Raw genomic sequence first — 21622 nt, 5'->3', positions numbered from 1 at the left:
AGCAGATCAGGCAGCATCTGATGAGCAGGAAACCCTATTCCTGATGAAGGGCTTTTGCCCGAAACGTCGATTTTCCTGCTTCTCGGATGCACCCTAACCTGCTATGCTTTTCCAGCATCACTCTAATCTAGACTTGGGTGGAAAAGACAGAAAATGTGTTTAAATTAAAGCTGACTCACTTGAAATTTATCCAGAGTAGTCAATTGCGGGTCCAGTAATTTAAATCAGTAACATCCCTCAGCAGCAAACTTGAAGCATTGAAACGAGTGGTGGTTCGGTCAGGAACGTGATTAGCAGCAGCGATAACAGCGAAGGCCCAGTCGTGTGTGAACTTGCTGGTGCCTCAGCAGGTGAAGTGGCCGAACAAAGCTCTTGGCACACAGGGGGAACAGGTGAACGGACGCTCCCCGGTGTGGCTGCCCTGGCATGTCAGCAGACCCCGTGGGCTCTTCAAGCTCTCGTCATACCGGAAAGGTCTGTCAACTGTGTGACTGTGGAGGTGGGTTTCCAGCTGGGAGGGAGAATTGAATCCCTTCCCACAATAAGAACATCTACACGGTCTCTCTCTGTGATGCTCACGTCCTTGCATCCCTCCAGGTTGGCAGTTAGCTGAAGCCTCTTCCACGTGCACTTTTCTCCCCACTATGGACGGTGCGTTGTTCTCTTCAAGCTGTGTAATTGGTTAAAGCTCTTTCTACAGTTAGTTCACTGGAACACTCTCACTTTGGTGCATGTCTTGATGCTTCCTCCAGTCACACCAAAGTTTAAAATCTTCTGAAGCAGACTGACCAGGTAACATTATTCAGAGGCTGTGCTGAGCGTCTCCCAGGTCTTGACATGATGCTGTGGAATTCTGCCTGAAGATCTTCCCCTTTGAATATCCTGCAGAAGGAGAATACAAAAAGTCATCAGTGTCAGTCCTGGACAGAAATCAGAACAGACAATTCTCATTTCTGTGGACTTCAGCACTCCCCAAAAGCTGTAAATCCCTGCCTCTCACATACACACATACGCTCACGTCCTCCCTGGGCTGAAATGCACTGTCTCCATCACCCCTTTCCTCCCTTCCCAGTTTTCTCCCTCCCTCCGCTCTGGTCGGGTTCAGTTCTCCAGCCCCTTCTGGCAGATCAAGACAGAGGCAACGGGGGGTCAATCGTTTCCTCTCCTGGCCAGTGGGAGCCCCAAGCTCTGCCCACCCTGTTCCCTCCCCAAGGCAGCCTGTTCCCTGTAGCGCCTTGCCAGCCACTCCCAGGATGGCAGACAGAGGGTTGTCTGAGTAACTCGGCCTGTCCGTGGGGAGCAACTCCTAACACAGTTTTGGTTTGTATCCTGAGGCCCAGCCCAGCCCTGTCACTGCTCCAATACCTCCCTTTGTGCCTACAATGGTCACCTGTCTCCTGGGTATTGAGGAAATGATAACCTAGTGGCATTTTCAAGAGACTATTAATCAAAAAACTCAGCTAATACTCTGGTTCGAATCCCACCACATGGCAGATGGTGGAATTCAAATTCAATGAAAATCTGGAATAAGAATGTACTGGTGACCATGAAATTATTGCAGATTGTTTGAAAAATCCATCTGGTTTACCGATGTCCTTCAGGGAAGGAAATCTGCCATCCTTACCTGGTCTGGCTGACAAGCAGCTCCAGAACCACAGCAATGCAGTTGACTCTCAGTTGCCCTCTGAAATGGCCTAGCAAGCCAGTCAGTTGTACCAATTCCCAGAAAGTCTCAAAGAAATGAAACAGGATGGATCACCTGACATCGACCATGGCACCAGAAAAGACAATGGCAGAAACAGTCGACCCTGCAAAGTCCTCCTCACTAAGGTCAGGGAGCTCGTGCCAACATTGGAAGGGCTGTCTCACAGACTAGTCAGCAACAGCCTGACACAGTCATGCTCACGGAATCATACCTTACAGATAATGTCCCAGACACCACCATCATCATCCTCCGATATGGCCTGTCTCACCGGCAGCGACAGACCTAGCAGAGGAGGCGGATACAGTTGTGGGAGTAGCCCTGGGATGACTCAACATTGACTCCGCTCCACATGAAGTCTCGTGACTTCAGGTTAAACACGCCCAAGGAAGCCTCCTGCAGATTACCACGTACTGTCCTCCTTCGGCTGATAAAATGGTACTCCTCCACCTTGAACAACCCTTAGAGGAAGCACCGAGGATGGCAAGGGCATGAAATGTACTCTAGGTGGGGAATTTCAAAGACCACCACCAAGAGTGGCTGGGCAGCAGTGCCACTGAACAAGCTGGTCAGGACCTAAAGGGCAGACTGGGTTGGCAGCAGATGGTGAGGGAGCGAACAACAGCGCAAAACCTTATCCTTACCAACCTACCGGCAGCAGATGCAACTTTTGTTTTGGCAGTATCGCTAAGAGTGACCACTGCAGAGTCCTTGTGGAGGCGAAGTTCCATCTTCACGTTGAGAATAGCCTCCATTGTGTTGTCTGGCACTATCACTGTGCTAAACGGGACAGACTTCAAACAGATCTAGAATGAGGAAAGTTTGTCCAGCAGGCTAAGATAAAAGATAGGGAGGAGGGACTTGGGGGAGGGGCGTCGGAAATGTGATAGGTGGAAAAAGGTCAAGGTGAGGGTGATAGGTCAGATTGGGGTGGGGGCGGAGAGGTCGGGAAGAAGATTGCAGGTTAGGGAGGCGGTGCTGAATTTGATGGATTTGACTGAGACAGGCTGGGGGGAGGGGAAATGAGGAAACTGGTGAAATCCGAGTTCATCCGGGATGAACCATCAAGCCAAGGGTTACCATCAAGCCAAGGGTTCAATCTTGGTTCAGTGAACAGTGCAGGAGGGCATGCCAGGAGCACCGAGGCATACCTGAAAATGAGGTAACAACCTGGTTGAAGCTACCAAACAACATTACATGCGTGCTAAAACAGAATAAGCAGCAAGTGGTTGACCGAGCTAAGCGATTCCACAACCAACGGATGAGATTGAAGCTCTGCAGTCCTTCCACATCCAGTTGTGAATGGTGGAGGACAATTAAGCAGCTCACTGGAGGAGGAGGCTTCATAAATATCCCCATCTTCAATGATGGAAGAGCCCAGCACATCAGTGCAAAAGATAAGGCTGTAGTATTCACAGCAATCTTCAGCCAGAGGTGCCAAATGGATGAACTATCTCGGTCTCCTCCAGTGGTCTTCAACGTTAAGATACCAGCCTTTAGCCAACTTGATTCACTCCACATGATACCAAGAAACAGTTGGAGACACTGCATATTGGAAAGGCTATGGGCCCTGACAACATTCCAGCAATAGTACTGAAAACTTGTGCGCCAGAACTTGCTGGTCCCCTGGTGAGCAGTTACAAAACTGGCATCTGCCCGACAATGTGGAAAATTGCTGAGGTACATCTTCTGCATAAAAAGCAGGACAAATGCAATCCAACCAATTACTGCCCTATTAGTCCATTCTAGATCATCAGTAAACTAATGAAAGGGGTCAACAATGCAACCAAGCAGCACCCACTCAGCAATAACCTGCTCAGTGATGTCTAGTTTGGGTTCCCCCAGGGCTACTCTGCTCCTGATCTCATCACAGCCTTGGTTCAAACATGGACAAAAGAGCTGCATTTGAGAGGGGAGGGGAGAGTGACTACCTTTGACATCAAGGCTGCATTCAGACGAGTGTGGCATCAAAGAGGCCTGAGCAAAACTAGGAGTCAATAGGTATCGGGGGCAAACTCTCTGCTGGTTGGAGTCATACATAGGAGCTAGCACGTAGGAAGGCGATTGTGGTTGTTGGAGGTCAGTCATCTCAGCTCCAGGACATCACTGCAGGAGTTCCTCAGGGTAGTGTCCTAGGCCCAACCATCTTCAGCTTCTTCATCAATGACCTTTGCTCCATCATAAGGTCAGAAGTGGGGATGTTCGCCGATGACTGCACAATGTTCAGCACCATTTGCGACTCCTCAGATGCTGAAGTGGTTCATCTTCAAATGCAACACATTCTGGAAAATATCCAGGCCTGGGCTGAGAAGTGGCAAGAAACATTCGTGTGACACACATGCCAGGCAATGAATATCACTAATTGTCTCTAATTAGTTCCTCTTGACATTCAACGGTGTTACCATCACTGAATAGTCCTCATCAACTTCCTGGGGTTTACTACTGACTATATAGTCTCAACTGGACTCGTCACAACAACTCAGTGGCTATAACAGCAAGTCAGAGGCTAATAATACTGCACTGCATAACTCACCTGACTATGCACAGCCTGTCCATCATCTACAAGGCACAAGTCAGGAGTGTGATGGAATACTCCCCACTTGCCTGGATGAGTGCAGCCCCAGGGACACTCAAGAAACTTGACACCATCTGGGACAAACCAGCCCCCTGTATGATTGGCACCACATCCACAAGCATCCACTCCCTCCACCACCGATGCTCAGTAGCAGCAATGTGTAATTTGCAGAAATTCACCAAAGATCCTCAGACAGCACCTTCCAAACCCCCAACCCCGTCCATCTAGAAGGATATGGGAGCACCATCCCCTGCAAGTTCCCCTCCAAGCCACTCACCATCCCAACTTGGAAATATATCACCCATTCCTTCACAGTCGCTGGGTCAAAATCCTGAAATTCCCTCCCGAATGACATTGTGGATCAACCCACAGCAGGTGGACTGCAGCAGTTCAAGAAGGCAGCTCACTCCCCAACCTTCTCAATGGCAAATAGGGCTGGGCAATAAATCCTGGCCAGCAAGACACTCGCATCCCACAGATGAAATTTAAAAAAATATATGAAGCAGTCTGTGACCATATGCAGCAAGACCTGGACAAAATCTCCTCTGTTTCCTCAGATATTGAAGCAGTCCGTGAACATGTACAGCAACACATGGACACCACTCAAGCTTGAGCTGGTAAGTAAGGTTTAAGCTACACAAGGGCTAAAAGTTGACACCACCAAGAAAAAAAAACATCTAAGCTCCCTCCCCTTACGTTCTATTGCATTTTGCCCATGAATTCCCCACTGACCAGAAAGTGAACTGGATTCGCCAGCTAAATACAACGATTAGTGCGGTGCTGGAAAAGCACAGCAGACCAGGTAGCATCCACGGAGCAGGAAAAATCCTGATGAAGGGCTTTTGCCTGAAAGTTCAATTTTTCCTGCTCTTCGGATGCTGCCTGGCCTGCTGTGCTTTTCCAGCACCACTCTAATCTTGACTGCCTACTGTAAGAATAGCAAGTCTAAACACATTCCAGTGGTGCTCAGTATCACTGCCATCATCAACATCTCTCACCAACAACATTAGAAGATCACCATTTGACCAGCCATATTAATATTGTGGCTACAACGTCAGGTCAGAGGCTGGGAATTCTGCTGCTTGTAACTCAACTCCTGTCACCCCAAGGCCTGGCCAAGATCTACAAGGTACAAAGTGATGGAGTGCTCTCCAGTTTCCCGGATGGATGCAGCTCTGACAACACACAGGAATCTCCACAGTATCCCAGACAAAACTGGCCACTTGGATTGGCACCACATTCTCCCACCTTCAAAATTCCTTCACTTCACTGCCGACTCACATGGGGCAAGGGCGCGTACCGTCTACAGAATGTGGTTCAGCAGCTCACCTAGGCAACACCAAGTGGGGCTTCCAAAGCCAAGACCTCTGCACACCTAGAACACGGTTTCCCAGCTTCAGGACTCCAAGCAAGGTCAAATCTTGGGGCGACAATCTCCAAAGCGGCAAAGGCCAGTCACCTCCTTTTCCCCTTTCTTTCACTAAACTTCTTCCCCTTATTCTTCCTCGCCCTCACCAGCCACTGGCTTTTACACTTCTCGCTCAGGAGTTGGAACAATTTCCAGGCTTCAAAACCTGTTCCTGTGGAGGAAGAGCAATCTGAGCAATGGACACGGGGAGCAGGTACATGTGAACACCACTACTTGCGAGCTCCCCTTCCAAGCCGCACAATATCTTGATTTGGAACAATGTTCTTTCAGCATGAAAGGCCTTGGCACTAAGCCAAAGTACTTGAACTCCTTAACGGCACTGCAGCGATTCAAGGAAGCAGCCCTTCATCACTTTTCCCAAGGGAAATGAAAAATGGGCACTAAATCCTGGCCTAGCCAGTGATGCCCAAGTCCCAAGAACGAAGAGAAAGAAAATCCGTCCTTGAAACCGACCAGCCTTTCAGTATTTTAAAATATTTTCCTGAAGACATTGTAAGCAAGTTTGAAGAAAGCTAGACCTCCGCAGAGAACTTTCTCTTCCAAAGCACCGAGAATGTGCTACGGAGGGAGACATCCACTGGAGTGGGCACTCCCTCAAACACACAGTCGACAGTGCAAGGGAGCAGCGTGAGAAAGCAACTGCCTGCATCTCTTTTACATGCTGGCGGAGTGGGAGGGGGAGATAAAGTGTTTGGCCACAGTGGATTGGGGTTGTTTAGCGTGGACTCTCCCGCTCCTTGGATGCTGCCTGACCGGCTTTTCCAGCACCACACTTTTTGACTTGGAAATGTATCACCGTTTCTTCATTGTCGTTGGATCAAAGCCCTGTAACTTCCCGCCTAACGGCGTCGTGGGTTTCCCAACAGCACGTGGACTGCAGCAGTTCAAGAAGGCAGCTCACCACCACCTTCTCAAGGGGCAACTAGGTGTGGGCATTAAAGGCTGGCCCAGCCAGCGATGGCCACGTTCATAAAAGAACAGAAAAGTAACCTGCCCTTCAAACCATTGGCAATAGGTTGGTGACCTGTTTCAGGAGAATCCAGTTATGGAGACAGATGGAAACAGCTGTACACAGTTGTCTTGAGAAGAAAACTGAAGATCAGAGATGGTACAGCCATCTAAACACTGGTGGAAGTGGCTGTAGCCATGGAAGACAGCTTATTCTTTGGTTGAACGGCTGATAGCTCCGAGCAACAGGAAGGGAATAGCTCGAAACCCAAAGAATATGTGTTCGACAAACAAAGAGCAACTGACTATGAGTTCCAGTTGGTGTTTAGGATTCTCACCATTCCTCACTTCAAATGCCGATTCAAATACCAAAGGACCAGGCACCTAATGACATTTGATTAATAACTTTTATGAATAAAAACATCGAGTGCGACCGACTCCATCCATGGCATTGATGCCACGTCAACACCAAGACAAAGAATTCAGCAAGACTAGTTGGTTGCTTCTCTCTGCAAGTTATTAAGATATGTGCCCTAATCTTATGACACTGACTATGAGCCCAATAGCCCAGCACATTCAGTGCAGCTCTGTCCTGCTCATTCATTGTCAAAGGGGCTGGTTTCTTGTTCTGTGGGGCGTAGGGAAAACTGTCATCATTCACTTGCAATGTCCATTCTTGTGTTTTCTTTACAACACCACACAGAAGCCTTCACCACTTGAGCCTGAGACCTTCAAACACCCCATCTCTTCCAAACAGCGTTCCAAAAAGAATGCAAAGCTCTTGCCAAACTGCCCCACCGTCCTTTATATACCCCGCTGCCAACACATTTCACCTTCACATTCAAAACAGGACATTTGATCAGCATTGGAGAGACATTGGCTTGCAGGTGTTATGGAGTTCCAGTAATAGCGCACCTCATTTGGGGGGTGTGTGCGTGTGCGTGATTGTCGCTCGGTTTTTGCGTTTATGTGTGACGATAAATTTACATCTGTGTTTGTCCCAGTAAGAGCACTCATTTGTCTGTGTGTGTCTGTGTTTGTCCCTGTGTTCGTTTGCTCCAGTATGCATGTGTGTTTATCCCTGCGTGTGTCTGTTTGCTCCTGTATCCGTGTCTGTGTTTATCCCTGTGTCTGTTTGCTCCTGTTTGCTTGTCTGTGTTTGTCCATGTGTGTCCCTGTTTGCGTGCCTGTGTTTGTCCCTGTGCATGTCTGTTTGCTCCTGTATCCATGTCTGTGTTTATCCCTGTGTCTGTTTGCTCCTGTTTGCGTGCCTGTGTTTGTCCGTGTGTCCCTGTTTGCGTGCCTGTGTTTGTCCCTGTGCATGTCTGTTTGCTCCTGTATGCGTGTCTGTGTTTGTCCCTGTGCATGTCTGTTTGCTCCTGTATGCGTGTCTGTGTTTGTCCCTGTGCATGTCTGTTTGCTCCTGTATGCGTGTCTGTGTTTGTTCCTGTGGGTGTGTGTTTGCTTCTGTATGCGTATCTGTGTTTATCCCACTGTGTTGTCTGTTTGCTCCCGTAAGAGTTATAGCTGGGGGAAAGGCAATTACGATGCGATTAGGCAAGATTTAGAAAGCGTAGGATGGGGAAGGAAACTGCAGGGGATGGGCACATTAGAAATGTGGAGCTTATTCAAGGAAAAGCTCCTGAGTGTCCTAGATAAGTATGTACCTGTCAGGCAGGGAGGAAGCTGTAGAGCACGGGAGCCGTGTTTTACGAATGAAGTGGAATCTCTGGTCAAGAGGAAGGCGGCAGCTTATGTTAGGATGAGATGTGAAGGCTCAGTTAGGGCGCTTGAGGGTTACAAGATAGCCAGGAAAGACCTAAGGAGAGAGCTCAGAAGAGCCAGGAGGAGACATGAGAAGTTGTTGGCAGATAGGATCAGGGTAAACCCTAAGGCTTTCTATAGGTATTTAAGGAATAAAAGAATGACGAGAGTAAGATTAGGGCCAATCAAGAATAGTAGTGGGAAGTTGTGTGTGGAGTCAGAGGAGACAGGGGAAGCACTAAATGAATATTTTTCTGACAGCATTCACTCTAGAAAACGACAATGTTGTCGAGGAGAGTACTGAGATACAGGCTACTAGACTAGGTGGGATTGAGGTTCACAAGGAAGAGGTATTAGACATCCTGCAGAGCATGAAAATAGGTAAGTCCCCTGGGCCGGGTGGGATTTATCCTAGGATCCTCTGGGAAGCCAGGGAGGAGATTACCGAGCCTTTGCCATTGATCTTTAAATCGTCATTGTCTACAGGAATAGTGCCAGAAGACTGGAGGATAGCAAATGTGGTTCCCCTGTTCAAGAAGGGGAGTAGAGACAACCCTGGTAATTATAGACCAGTGAGCCTTACTTCTGTTGTTGGAAAAGTGTTGGAAAAGGTTATAAGAGATAGGATTTATAATCATCTAGAAAAGAATAATTTGATTAGGGATAGTCAGCACGGTTTTGTGAAGGGTAGGTCGTGTCTCACAAGCCTTATTGAGTTCTTTGAGAAGGTGACCAAACAGGTAGATGAGAGTAAACCGGTTGGTGTGGTGTATATGGATTTCAGCAAAGCGTTCGATAAGGTTCCCCACAGTAGGCCATTGTACAAAATGCGGAGGAATGGGATTGTGGGAAATATAGCAGTTTGGATCAGTAATTGGTTTGCTGAAAGAAGACAGAGGGTGGTGGTTGATGGGAAATGTTCGTCCTGGAGTCCAGTTACTAGTGGTGTACCACAAGGGTCGGTGTTGGGTCCACTGCTGTTCATCAATCTTATAAATGACCTGGATGAGGGCGTAGAAGGGTGGGTTAGTAAATTTGCAGACGACACTAAGGTCGGTGAAGTTGTGGATAGTGACGAAGGATGTTGTAGGTTACAGAGAGACATAGATAAGCTGCAGAGTTGGGCTGAAAGGTGGCAAATGGAGTTTATGCAGACAAGTGTGAGGTGATTCACTTTGGTCAGAGTAACCAGATTGCAAAGTACTGAGCTAATGGTAAGATTCTTGGTAGTGTAGATGAGCAGGGAGATCTCAGTGTCCAGGTACACAGATCCTTGAAAGTTGCCACCCAGGTTGACAGGGTTGTTAAGAAGGCTTACAGTGTATTAGCTTTTATTAATAGAGAGATCAAGTTCCGGAACCATGAGGTTATGCTACAGCTGTACAAAACTCTGGTACGGCCACACTTGGAGTATTGTGTAGTTCTGGTCACCACATTATAAGAAGGATGTGGAAGGGGTGCAGAGGAGATTTACTAGGATGTTGCCAGGTATGGAGGGAAGGTCTTATGAGGAAAGGCTAAGGGACTTGAGGCTGTTTTTGTTGGAGAGAAGAAGGTTGAGAGGTGACTTATAGAGACACACAAGATAATCAGAGGGTTAGATGGGGTGGACAGGGAGAGCCTTTTTCCAAGTATGGTGACAGTGAGCACGAGGGGGCATAGCTTTAAATTGAGGGGTGATAGATATAGACAGATGTCAGAGGTACTTTCTTTACTCAGAGAGTAGTAAGGGTATGGAATGCTTTAACTGCAACGGTAGTAGATTCGCCAACTTTAAGTGCATTTAAGTCGTCATTAGACAAACATATGGGCATACATGGAATAGTGTAGGTTAGATGGGCTTCAGATTGGTATGACAGGTCGGCACAACATCGAGGGCCGAAGGGCCTGTACTGTGCTGTAATGTTCTACGGATGCGTGTCTGTGTTTATCCCTCTGTGTGTCTGTTTGCTCCTGTATTCGTGTCTGTGTTTATCCCTGTGTGTGTCTGTTTGCTCCTCTATGCATGTCTGTGTTTATGTCTATTTGTTCCTGTATTCGTGTCTGTGTTTGTCCGTGTGTGTGTCTGTTTGCTCCTCTATGCATGTCTGTGTTTATGTCTATTTGTTCCTGTATTCGTGTCTGTGTTTGTCCGTGTGTGTGTCTGTTTGCTCCTCTATGCATGTCTGTTTGTTCCTGTATGCGTGTCTGTGTTTGTCCGTGTGTGTGTCTGTTTGTTCCTGTATGCGTGTCTGTGTTTGTCCGTGTGTGTCTGTTTGCTCCTCTATGCATGTCTGTGTTTATGTCTGTTTGTTCCTGTATTCGTGTCTGTGTTTGTCCGTGTGTGTGTCTGTTTGTTCCTGTATGCGTGTCTGTGTTTGTCCGTGTGTGTGTCTGTTTGTTCCTGTATGCGTGTCTGTGTTTGTCCGTGTGTGTGTCTGTTTGTTCCTGTATGCGTGTCTGTGTTTGTCCGTGTGTGTGTCTGTTTGTTCCTGTATGCGTGTCTGTGTTTGTCCGTGTGTGTCTGTTTGTTCCTGTATGGGTGTCTGTGTTTGTCCGTGTGTGTCTGTATGCATGTCTGTTTATCCCTCTGTGTGTCTGTGTTTATCCGTCGGTTTGCTCCTCTATGCATGTCTGTGTTTATGTCTGTTTGTTCCTGTATTCGTGTCTGTGTTTATCCCTCTGTGTATCTGTTTGCTCCTGTATGCGTGTCTGTGTTTATGGCCGTTTGTTCCTGTATTCGTGTCTGTGTTTGTCCGTGTGTGTATCTGTTTGCTCCTTTATGCATGTCTGTGTTTGTCCCTGTGTGCGTCTGTTTGCTCCTGTATGCATGTCTGCGTTTGTCCCTGTGTGTCTGTTTGCTCATGTATCCGTGTCTGTGTTTGTCTGTGTGTGTGTGTCTGTTTGCTCCTTTATGCATGTCTGTACTTATCTCTCTGTGTATCTGTTTGCTCCTGTACACGTATCTGTGTTTACCCAGTGTCTGTTTGCTCCTGTACGCTTGTCTGTGTTTGTCCCTGGGTGTGTCTGTTTGCTCGTGATTATGTGCCTGTGTTTGTCCCTGTGTGGTCTGTTTGCTCCTCTATGCGTGCATGTATTTATCCCTCTGTGAATCTGTTAGCTCCTGGATGCATGTCAGTGTTTGTCCGTGAGTGCGTATCTGTGTTTCTCTGTGCGCATCTGTGTCTGTTCTTCTCTGACCTTGCCCATGTGCACAGCTGTTCCTTCCTGCCCGTTTGTTTATATGTTTGCCCCTATACCCTGTTGGTTGGTTCCCTCCTCCCTCTCACAGTTAAGTCATGAATCAACTGACCATGGCACACATGTGGACCCAAGGCTTGCCTGCAAATGCTTCCCTCCTTTCGGAAAATCCTGAAGGTGAAGCCAGAAGATTTCCACTTCAGTATCTGTGATGGCAGGTGGCTTTGTGATGCAGCGGGTTCGAGTTCCATTTCAAGACGCGAATAGCAGGCAAAGTGCGTTCTAAACATGGCCAAGCAGGTTGATTCTCAACCTGTAAATTATTGTCTCAGCACCTTCTAAACTGGACCAAAGGGTCTGTTTAGCACTGCTGCCTCACAGCGCCAGAGACCCGGGTTCAATACCCGCCTCAGGCGACTGACTGTGTGGAGTTTGCACGTTCTCCCCGTGTCTGCGTGGGTTTCCTCCGGGTGCTCCGGTTTCCTCCAACAGTCCAAAGATGTGCAGGTCAGGTGAATTGGCCATGCTAAATTGCCCGTAGTGTTAGGTAAGGGGTAAATGTAGGGGTATGGGTGGGTTGCGCTTCGGCGGGGCGGTGTGGACTCGTTGGGCCGAAGGGCCTGTTTCCACACTGTAAGTAATCTAATCTAATCTAATCTAAACTGGGACGTTTACCCAGTTTAGATGCTCCAGATGCATGGGTACACCACCCCATGTAAATTATCCTCCAATACACCATCCTAACTTGGAAATAAATCACCATTCTTTCGTTGTTGTTGGGTCAAAGCCCTGGAACTCCCTGCTTAACAGTGTTGTGGGTTTCCCAGCAGCACATGGACTGCAGCGATTCAAGCAGCAGCTAACCACCACCTTCTCAAGGGGCAACTAGGTGTGGGCAATAAACACTGGCCCAAAGAATAGGTCATAGAGATGTACAGCATGGAAACAGACCCTTTGGTCCAACCGTCCATGCCGACCAGATATCCCAACCCAATCTAGTCCCACCTGCCAGCACCCGGCCCATATCCCTCCAAACCCTTCCTATTCATAAACCCATCCAAATGCCTTTTAATAGTTGCAATTGTACCAGCCTCCACCACATCCTCTGGCAGCTCATTCCATACACGTACCACCCTCTGCATGAAAAGGTTGCCCCTTAGGTCTCTTTTATATCTTTCCTCTCTCACCCTAAACCTATGCCCTCTCATTCTGGACTCCCCCACCCGTGGGAAAAGACTTTGCCTATTTATCCTATCCATGCCCCTCATGATTTTGTAAACCTCTATAAGGTCACCCCTCAGCCTCCGACGCTTCAGGGAAAACAGCCCCAGCCTGGTCAGCCTCTCCCCGTAGCTCAAATCCTCTAACCCTGGCAACATCCTTGTAAATATTTTCTGAACCCTTTCAAGTTTCACAACATCTTTCCGATAGGAAGGAGACCAGAATTGCACGCAATATTCCAAAAGTGGCCTAACCAATGTCCTGTACAACCTCAACATGACCTCCCAACTCCTGTACTCAATACTCTGACCAATAAAGGAAAGCATACCAAACGCCTTCTACACTATCCTATCTACCTGTGATTCCACTTTCAAGGAGCTATGAACCTGCACTCCAAGGCCTCTTTGTTCAGCAACACTCCTAGGACCTACCATTAAGTGTATAAGCAACAAGGGGCGAAGCCACATTAGATTTGGTACTGGGTAATGAGCCTGGCTAGGTGTTAGACCTGGAAGTAGGTGAACACTTTGGTGATAGTGATCATAATTCTGTTATGTTTACTTTAGTGATAGAAAGGGATAGGTGCATACCACTGGACAAGAATTATAGCTGGGGGAAAGGCAATTGCCTTGTGATTAGGCAAGATTTAGGAAGTACAGGATGGGGAAGGAAACTGCAGGGGATGGGCACATTATAAATGTGGAGCTTATTCAAGGAAAAGCTCCTGAGTGTCCTAGATAAGTATGTACCTGTCAGGCAGGGAGGAAGCTGTAGAGCACGGGAGCCGTGTTTTACGAATGAAGTGGAATCTCTGGTGAAGAGGAAGAAGGAGGCTTGTGGTAGGATGAGATGTGAAGGCTCAGTTAGGGCGCTTGAGGGTTACAAGGTAGCCAGGAAAGACCTAAGGAGAGAGCTCAGAAGAGCCAGGAGGAGACATGAGAAGTTGTTGGCAGATAGGATCAGGGTAAACCCTAAGGCTTTCTATAGGTATTTAAGGGATAAAAGAATGACGAGAATAAGATTAGGCACAATCAAGGATAGTAGTGGGAAGTTGTGTGTGGAGTCAGAGGAGACAGGGGAAGCACTAAATGAATATTTTTCTGACAGCATTCACTCTAGAAAACGACAATGTTGTCGAGGAGAATACTGAGATACAGGCTACTAGACTAGGGGGTGGGATTGAGGTTCACAAGGAAGAGGTATTAGAAATCCTGCAGAGCATGAAAATAGATAAGTCCCCTGGGCCGGGTGGGATTTATCCTAGGATCCTCTGGGAAGCCAGGGAGGAGATTACCGAGCCTTTGCCATTGATCTTTAAATCGTCATTGTCTACAGGTATAGTGCCAGAAGACTGGAGGATAGCAAATGTGATTCCCCTGTTCAAGAAGGGGAGTAGAGACAACCCTGGTAATTATAGACCAGTAAGCCTTACTTCTGTTGTTGGTAAAGTGTTGGAAAAGGTTATAAGAGAAGGATTTATAATCGGCTAGAAAAGAATAATTTGATTAGGGATAGTCAGCATGGTTTTGTGAAGGGTAGGTCGTGCCTCACAAACCTTATTGTGTTCTTTGAGAAGGTGACCAAACAGGTAGATGAGAGTAAACTGGTGGTTGTGTTGTATATGGATTTCAGCAAGGCGTTCGATAAGGTTCCCCACAGTAGGTTATTGTACAAAATGCGGAGGAATGGGATTGTGGGAGATATAGCAGTTTGGATCATTAATTGGCTTGCTGAAAGAAGACAGAGGGTGGTGGTTGATGGGAAATGTTCATCCTGGAGTCCAATTACTAGTGGTGTACCGCAAGAGTCGGTTTTGGGTCCACTGCTGTTTGTCATCTTTATAAACGACCTGGATGAGGGTGTAGAAGGATGGGTTAGTAAATTTGCAGATGACACTAAGGTCGGTGAAGTTGTGGATAGTGACGAAGGATGTTGTAAATTAGAGAGAGACATAGATAAGCTGCAGAGCTGGGCTGAGAGGTGGCAAATGGAGTTTAATGCAGCCAAGTATGAGGTGATTTACTTTGGTCAGAGTAACCGGAATGCAAAGTACTGATGGTAAGATTCTTGGTAGTGCAGATGAGCAGAGAGATCTGTGTCCATGTACACAGATCCTTGAAAGTTGCCACCCAGGTTGACAGGGTTAAGAAGGCTTACAGTGTTTTTGCTTTTTTTAATAGAGAGATCGAGTTCCGGAGCCATGAGGTTATGCTACAGCTGTACAAAACTCTGGTGTAGCCGCACTTGGAGTATTGTGTACAGTTCTGGTCACCGCATTATAAGAAGGATGTGGAAACTTTGGAAAAGGTGCAGAGGAGGTTTACTAGGATGTTGCCTGTTATGGAGGGAAGGTCTTACGAGGAAAGGCTGAGGGACTTGAGGCTGTTTTTGTTGGAGAGAAGAAGGTTGAGAGGTGACTTAATAGAGACATACAAGATAATCAGAGGGTTAGATAGTGTGGACAGAGAGAGCCTTTTTCCAAGTATGGTGACAGTGAGCACGAGGGGGCATAGCTTTAAATTGAGGGGTGATAGATATAGGACAGATGTCAGGTGTAGTTTCTTTACTCAGAGAGTAGTAATGCTTTGCCTGCAACGGTAGTAGATTCGCCTATTTTAAGTCGTCATTGGACAAGCATATGGATGTACATGGAATAGTGTAGGTTAGATGGGCTTCAGATTGGTATGACAGGTCGATGCAACATCGAAGGCCGAAGGGCCTGTACTGTGCTCTAATGTTCTATATTCTATCTCACCATTTGTGGAGAGAGAGTCAAGTATGACTTTTCTCTGGAACTAAAAGAAGCTTGCTTCATCATTATCTAGGTTTAACGTGAGCATTGAATTCACTGCTTCTCCTTTTTGGCATATGTTGCTCGAACCTGCTGTGTGACTCCAGCATTTCCGGTGTTTATTTCAGATTTCCAGCAATCACAGCATTTGGCCTTTGATTTAGTGAAGAGGAGTCAGGCTGGACTCGAGGTGGTAATTCTGCTTCTCTCTCCACAGATGTTGCTAGACCTGCTGAGCTTCTATGTACTATGCTTGTTTCAGATTTCTTCAGTATTTTGCTTTTATTTATTGAAGCAGAGTCATACTGGATTCAAAACATTACGGGCTGGGGCTCCTTCCCTCCTTCCACAGATGCTGCCAGGCTCAGTCAGTTTCTCCAGCGTTTTCTGCATATGGTTCAGATTTCCAGCATCCCACAGTATTTTCCTTTTATTCTTACCCCCACTAAAAAGAGAATCACACCAGACTCCAAACGTTAACTCCGTTTCCCTATCCGCAGATGCTGCTTGACTCGCTGAATGTTGCCCGCTGTTGCTGATTTTGTTGCAGTATACCCTGTGCTTCTTTCAGATTGCCAGCCTTCACAATATTTGGCTTTCATTTATCATGGAAGAGTCATAGGAGAGTCGACACGTTGCTTCTGGGGCTTTTCCCCTCTCCCCACAGATGCTGCCAGACCCATTGACCCATTTTCAGCATTTGTTTCAGATTTCCGACATCCACAGTGTTTTGATTTTTTCATGCCCCACCCCCAACCCCAACCCCAACAGTGGGCGGCACGGTGGCATAGTGGTTAGCACTGCTGCCTCACAGCGCCTGAGACCCGGGTTCAATTCCCGCCTCAGGCGACTGACTGTGTGGAGTTTGCACGTTCTCCCCGTGTCTGCGTGGGTTTCCTCCGGGTGCTCCGGTTTCCTCCCACAGTCCAAAGATGTGCAGCTCAGGTGAATTGGCCATGCTAAATTGCCCGTAGTGTTAGGTAAGGGGTAAATGTAGGGGTATGGGTGGGTTTCGCTTCGGCGGGTCGGTGTGGACTTGTTGGGCCGAAGGGCCTGTTTCCATACTGTAATGTAATGTAATGTAATGTAATAAGAATCATAGCAAACACAAAACATCAACTCTGGGTCACTTTCCTTCTCTCCACAGATGTCACAAAACCTGCTGAGTTTCTCCAACATCTTCTGTGACTGTTTCAGATTTCCATCAATATTTCCTTTTTATTCCCACTCCCTCCCCCAGAGTAGAATCACACTGGACTTGAAACATTAACTCTGCTTCTCCCTCTGCTGATGTGGCCAGACCTGCTGAGTTCTCTAGCATTTTCCGTGTTTGTTTCAGAATTCCAGATCTGTACTATTTTCCTCTTAATTTACTCAAGAAGAGTCCCTCTGGACCCAAAACACTGTATCGTGGTTTATTTCCCTCTGTCCTCGGATGCCACCAGGGACCCAGGTTCCACCTTCGGGCAGTTTGCACATTTTCCCAGGGTCTGTGCGGGTTTCCTTCTGGTCTGGCCCAGCACAGTGTGGCATCCTTTTGTCCTGGCACGACGGTCTCCCAGCCCAGCATGGTGGTCTCTTGGTGGCCCATAGCAGTCTTTTGCCCTGTTGTAACCTCAGCGTGGACTTCCACCTCAAGGTGATTCCAGTGTGGTCTCTCGGCCTCTAGTTGAAGCCCAGCGTGGTCTGAAGGCTAGCTGCCAGTGTGGACTGGGTTGGAAAGACTGGCGTTCTGAACTTTTTATTTCCCCTATTTTCCAACTTATTCCTCCGATCTGCAATGCTGGACTTTTTGTTTCTTGATTTGCCTTAATCTTTTCCCCGAAGAACTTGCACTGAACTGTCCACACCTGGGTACCTTGTTCCTAAGATGGCACCTTAAATGGTGACTTGTAAACCTTTTTGTTTCAGGGATTCCATTTTCTGTCACCGTGTCAGGCAGCACGGTGGCCCAATAGTTAGCACTGCTGCCTCACAGCGCCAGGGACCCAGGTTCGATTCCAGCCTTGGGCAACTGTCTGTGTGAAGTTTGCACATTCTCCCCGTGTCTGCGTGGGTGGGTGCTTCCACAGTCCAAACATGTGCAGGTCAGGGTGAATTGGCCACGCTAAATTGCCCATGGTCTTAGGTGCATTAGTCAGATGGAAACGGGTCTGGGTAGGTTACTATTTGGAGGGTCGGTGTGGACTTGTTGGGCCGAAGGGCCTGCTTCCACACTGTACGGAATCTAACTAATCTATCTTTACCAGATGACGCAATCTCATAACAACATTACTCTGCTCATCTGTTGGACTTCCCCATGTAAGGTATAGGGTTAAAATTGTGCAGAATAAGGGAACCGGTGTTGCTTCTGCAAAAGCTTGCATTATAAAATTAGGCTGCACATGCAAATACTAAACAGTGAGAAGCGAAAACAGATAGAATTATCTATGACTAATACGGCAAAGCAATCGTGGAGCGGGACGTACCAGGCATAGGAAAACAGAAGTAGCAAAAACAGGTAGAATTATCTCTAATAGGGCAGAGCGACTGTGTAGCAGGATGTACCAGTAACAGGAGAATAGTGTGCCAGTCTCAGGAGGGATGTGGCCAACGGATGGAATTTAGTTTGGCAGGATGATCGCACGAAGACAACAAACTATGCCAGGATAGTCACATCTAAGGAACGAGATAAATAAGAGTAAGGGGCGACAGGCTCAGAGTAATGGGAGAAGTAAACAGAGGCGGAGAGAAGCGAGACAAAGGTGCAGCGAAGCTAGAGCTTGTGACTGGCTACTTTTACTGTAGCGCGTAGCCTATGGGGTGAAAGGGGAGGACCGAGAGATGCAGCTGAACAGCACAAATCAGAATGTAACCCTCAGATCGGGGTGCTTACTCGTTGGGCACCCGTTCTTGCAAGTACGTATCAATAAAATTCACTGCTTCAGAATTTCACTTGGACTGAAATTTATTAATATGTGAGTTTTGTTTCTCACACGCAGAAGCAGAATTTGAAGAATTCTGCAACGTACTCAACAGTAATCATTGCCCCAGTAAACTCAAACCCACCACACATCAGGAAAACAATTTCAAGAGCCACTGCATTCAAAGTGGTAAGAGACAACAGACATAAGTTAGCAACAAAAGCAGTTCTAATTTAAAAAAAAAACAAACCTGACACGTCCCTGGACAAACTTGGAAACTTTTCACTGCTCACATGTGACATTAAAGCGAATTCAATTCATTCAGCATTTTCGCTGAGTCCCTCCCCTGGCAAGAGGCGATGCCCCGCCCCCTCACGCTGCTGCCCCGCCCACCTCGTGCGGCTGCGGCCACTCCCACTCCCGGCGGCAAGGGCTCTGACTCCGGCCCCGCCCACTCCATGCGGGCCCCGCCCAGCTGCTTCATGCCCCGCCCATTACCAGCGAGGAGCCCCTCACGAGACAGCCGCGCAGGCGCCCCCTTCCTAAGATGGCCGCGACCGGTCAACGGTCTTCGATCCCGACCCGCGGAAATGGCGGCTGCTCCGCTCCAACGGGTCGGCCTCTTCCCGCCCCAAAAGGTGGGATAAGTACATATTAAAACAACAGAGATCTGTTCTCCGCCCCGCGCACAAAGTCTTTGGAAGGCTGGCGAGCCCCCAAACATCCCGAGGGTTTCCGTTCCGCGATCACCGTTCCTACCCGCATGTGCGTCCTCTCCTCCCCCCAGATGCCCGGCGACGCGGCGCATGCTCCCAGCGTAGCCGCCCCCCGCGCGCCGACACCCCGGCCACGCCCCACCCAGCCCCGCGCGCCGATACGCCGGCCACGCCCCACCCAGCCCCGCGCGCCGATACCCCGGCCACGCCCCACCCAGCCCCGCGCGCCGATACCCCGGTCACGCCCCACCCAGCCCCGCGCGCCGATACCCCGGCCACGCCCCACCCAGCCCCGCGCGCCGTTACCCCGGCCACGCCCCACCCAGCCCCGCGCGCCGATACCCCGGCCACGCCCCCCCAGCCACGCGCGCCGACACCCCGGCCACGCCCCACCCAGCCCCGCGCGCCGATACCCCGGCCCCGCGCCGCCCAGCCCCGCGCGCCGATACCCCGGCCCCGCGCCGCCCCTCCCAGCCCCGCGCGCCGATACCCCGGCCCCGCCCCGCGCCGCCCCTCCCAGCCCCGCGCGCCGATACCCCGGCCCCGCCCCGCGCCGCCCCTCCCAGCCCCGCGCGCCGATACCCCGGCCCCGCCCCGCGCCGCCCCTCCCAGCCCCGCGCGCCGATACCCCGGCCCCGCGCCGCCCAGCCCCGCGCGCCGATACCCCGGCCACGCCCCACCCAGCCCCGCGCGCCGATACCCCGGCCCCGCGCCGCCCCTCCCAGCCCCGCGCGCCGATACCCCGGCCCCGCCCGGCGCCGCCCCTCCCAGCCCCGCGCGCCGATACCCCGGCCCCGCCCCGCGCCGCCCCTCCCAGCCCCGCGCGCCGATACCCCGGCCCCGCCCCGCGCCGCCCCTCCCAGCCCCGCGCGCCGATTCCCCGGCCCGGCCCCGCCCCGCCCCGCCCCGCCCCGCCCCTCCCAGCCCCGCGCGCACTAACGGCCCCCCGCGCGCCGAGCTCCCCTCAGTCCCCCGGCCTTCAGTGTAGAGGAGCATTGCTCTGTGTCTGACCCTGTGCTGTACCTGTCCAGGGACTGTATGATGGGAACAGTGTAGAGGAGCATTGCTCTGTATCTGACCCTGTGCTGTACCTGTCCAGGGACTGTATGACTGTAACAGTGTAGAGGAGCATTGCTCTGAATCTGACCCTGTGCTGTACCTGTCCAGGGACTGTATGATGGGAACAGTGTAGAGGAGCATTGCTCTGAATCTGACCCTGTGCTGTACCTGTCCAGGGACTGTATGATGGGAACAGTGTAGAGGAGCATTGCTCTGTATCTGACCCTGTGCTGTACCTGTAATGGGACTGTATGATGGGAACAGTGTAGAGGAGCTTTGCTCTGTATCTGACCCTGTGCTGTACCTGTCCAGGGACTGTATGATGGGAACAGTGTAGAGGAGCATTGCTCTGTATCTGACCCTGTGCTGTACCTGTCCAGGGACTGTATGACTGTAACAGTGTAGAGGAGCATTGCTCTGAATCTGACCCTGTGCTGTACCTGTCCAGGGACTGTATGATGGGAACAGTGTAGAGGAGCATTGCTCTGAATCTGACCCTGTGCTGTACCTGTCCAGGGACTGTATGATGGGAACAGTGTAGAGGAGCATTGCTCTGTATCTGACCCTGTGCTGTACCTGTCCAGGGACTGTATGATGGGAACAGTGTAGAGGAGCATTGCTCTGTATCTGACCCTGTGCTGTACCTGTCCAGGGACTGTATGATGGGAACAGTGTAGAGGAGCATTGCTCTGTATCTGACCCTGTGCTGTACCTGTCCAGGGACTGTATGATGGGAACAGTGTAGAGGAGCTTTGCTCTGTATCTGACCCTGTGCTGTACCTGTCCAGGGACTGTATGATGGGAACAGTGTAGAGGAGCTTTGCTCTGTGTCTGACCCTGTGCTGTACCTGTCCAGTGACTGTATGATGGGAACAGTGTAGAGGAGCATTGCTCTGTATCTGACCCTGTGCTGTACCTGTCCAGGGACTGTATGACTGTAACAGTGTAGAGGAGCATTGCTCTGTATCTGACCCTGTGCTGTACCTGTCCAGTGACTGTATGATGGGAACAGTGTAGAGGAGATTTGCTCTGTGTCTGACCCTGTGCTGTACCTGTCCAGTGACTGTATGATGGGAACAGTGTAGAGGAGCATTGCTGTGTGTCTGACCCTGTGCTGTACCTGTCCAGGGACTGTATGATGGGAACAGTGTAGAGGAGCATTGCTCTGTGTCTGACCCTGTGCTGTACCTGTCCAGTGACTGTATGATGGGAACAGTGTAGAGGAGCATTGCTCTGTATCTGACCCTGTGCTGTACCTGTCCAGGGACTGTATGATGGGAACAGTGTAGAGGAGCATTGCTCTGTGTCTGACCCTGTGCTGTACCTGTCCAGGG

The 21622-nt window shown here is 49.6% G+C and overlaps 2 protein-coding genes across 3 annotated transcripts in view; one reads left to right on the top strand and one right to left on the bottom strand.

Annotated features, from left to right (window-relative positions):
• LOC122546533 (uncharacterized) overlaps positions 1–800 on the bottom strand; it is a 95980-nt gene extending 95180 nt beyond the window's left edge. Inside the window, exon 1 of the mRNA XM_087974350.1 lies at positions 180–800. The gene's annotated coding sequence lies outside the window, so the exon portion shown is untranslated. The remainder of the gene's footprint in view (positions 1–179) is intronic.
• An 18213-nt stretch (positions 801–19013) lies between these two features.
• Positions 19014–21622, top strand: part of LOC122543451 (uncharacterized) — a 44421-nt gene continuing 41812 nt past the window's right edge. The window contains exon 1 of one of the 2 annotated variants that reach the window (XM_087974342.1): positions 19014–19151. The gene's annotated coding sequence lies outside the window, so the exon portion shown is untranslated. The remainder of the gene's footprint in view (positions 19152–21622) is intronic. The other variant, XM_043682153.2, reaches the window with a different exon arrangement.

This window comes from Chiloscyllium plagiosum, unplaced genomic scaffold (assembly GCF_037043375.1).
Source record: "Chiloscyllium plagiosum isolate Xiang-an unplaced genomic scaffold, Cpla_swu_hap1 HiC_scaffold_27, whole genome shotgun sequence".
Taxonomy (NCBI): domain Eukaryota; kingdom Metazoa; phylum Chordata; class Chondrichthyes; order Orectolobiformes; family Hemiscylliidae; genus Chiloscyllium; species Chiloscyllium plagiosum.
The sequence above is the reverse complement of the archived record's forward strand: the minus strand, read 5'-3'. Positions and strand labels throughout refer to the sequence as shown.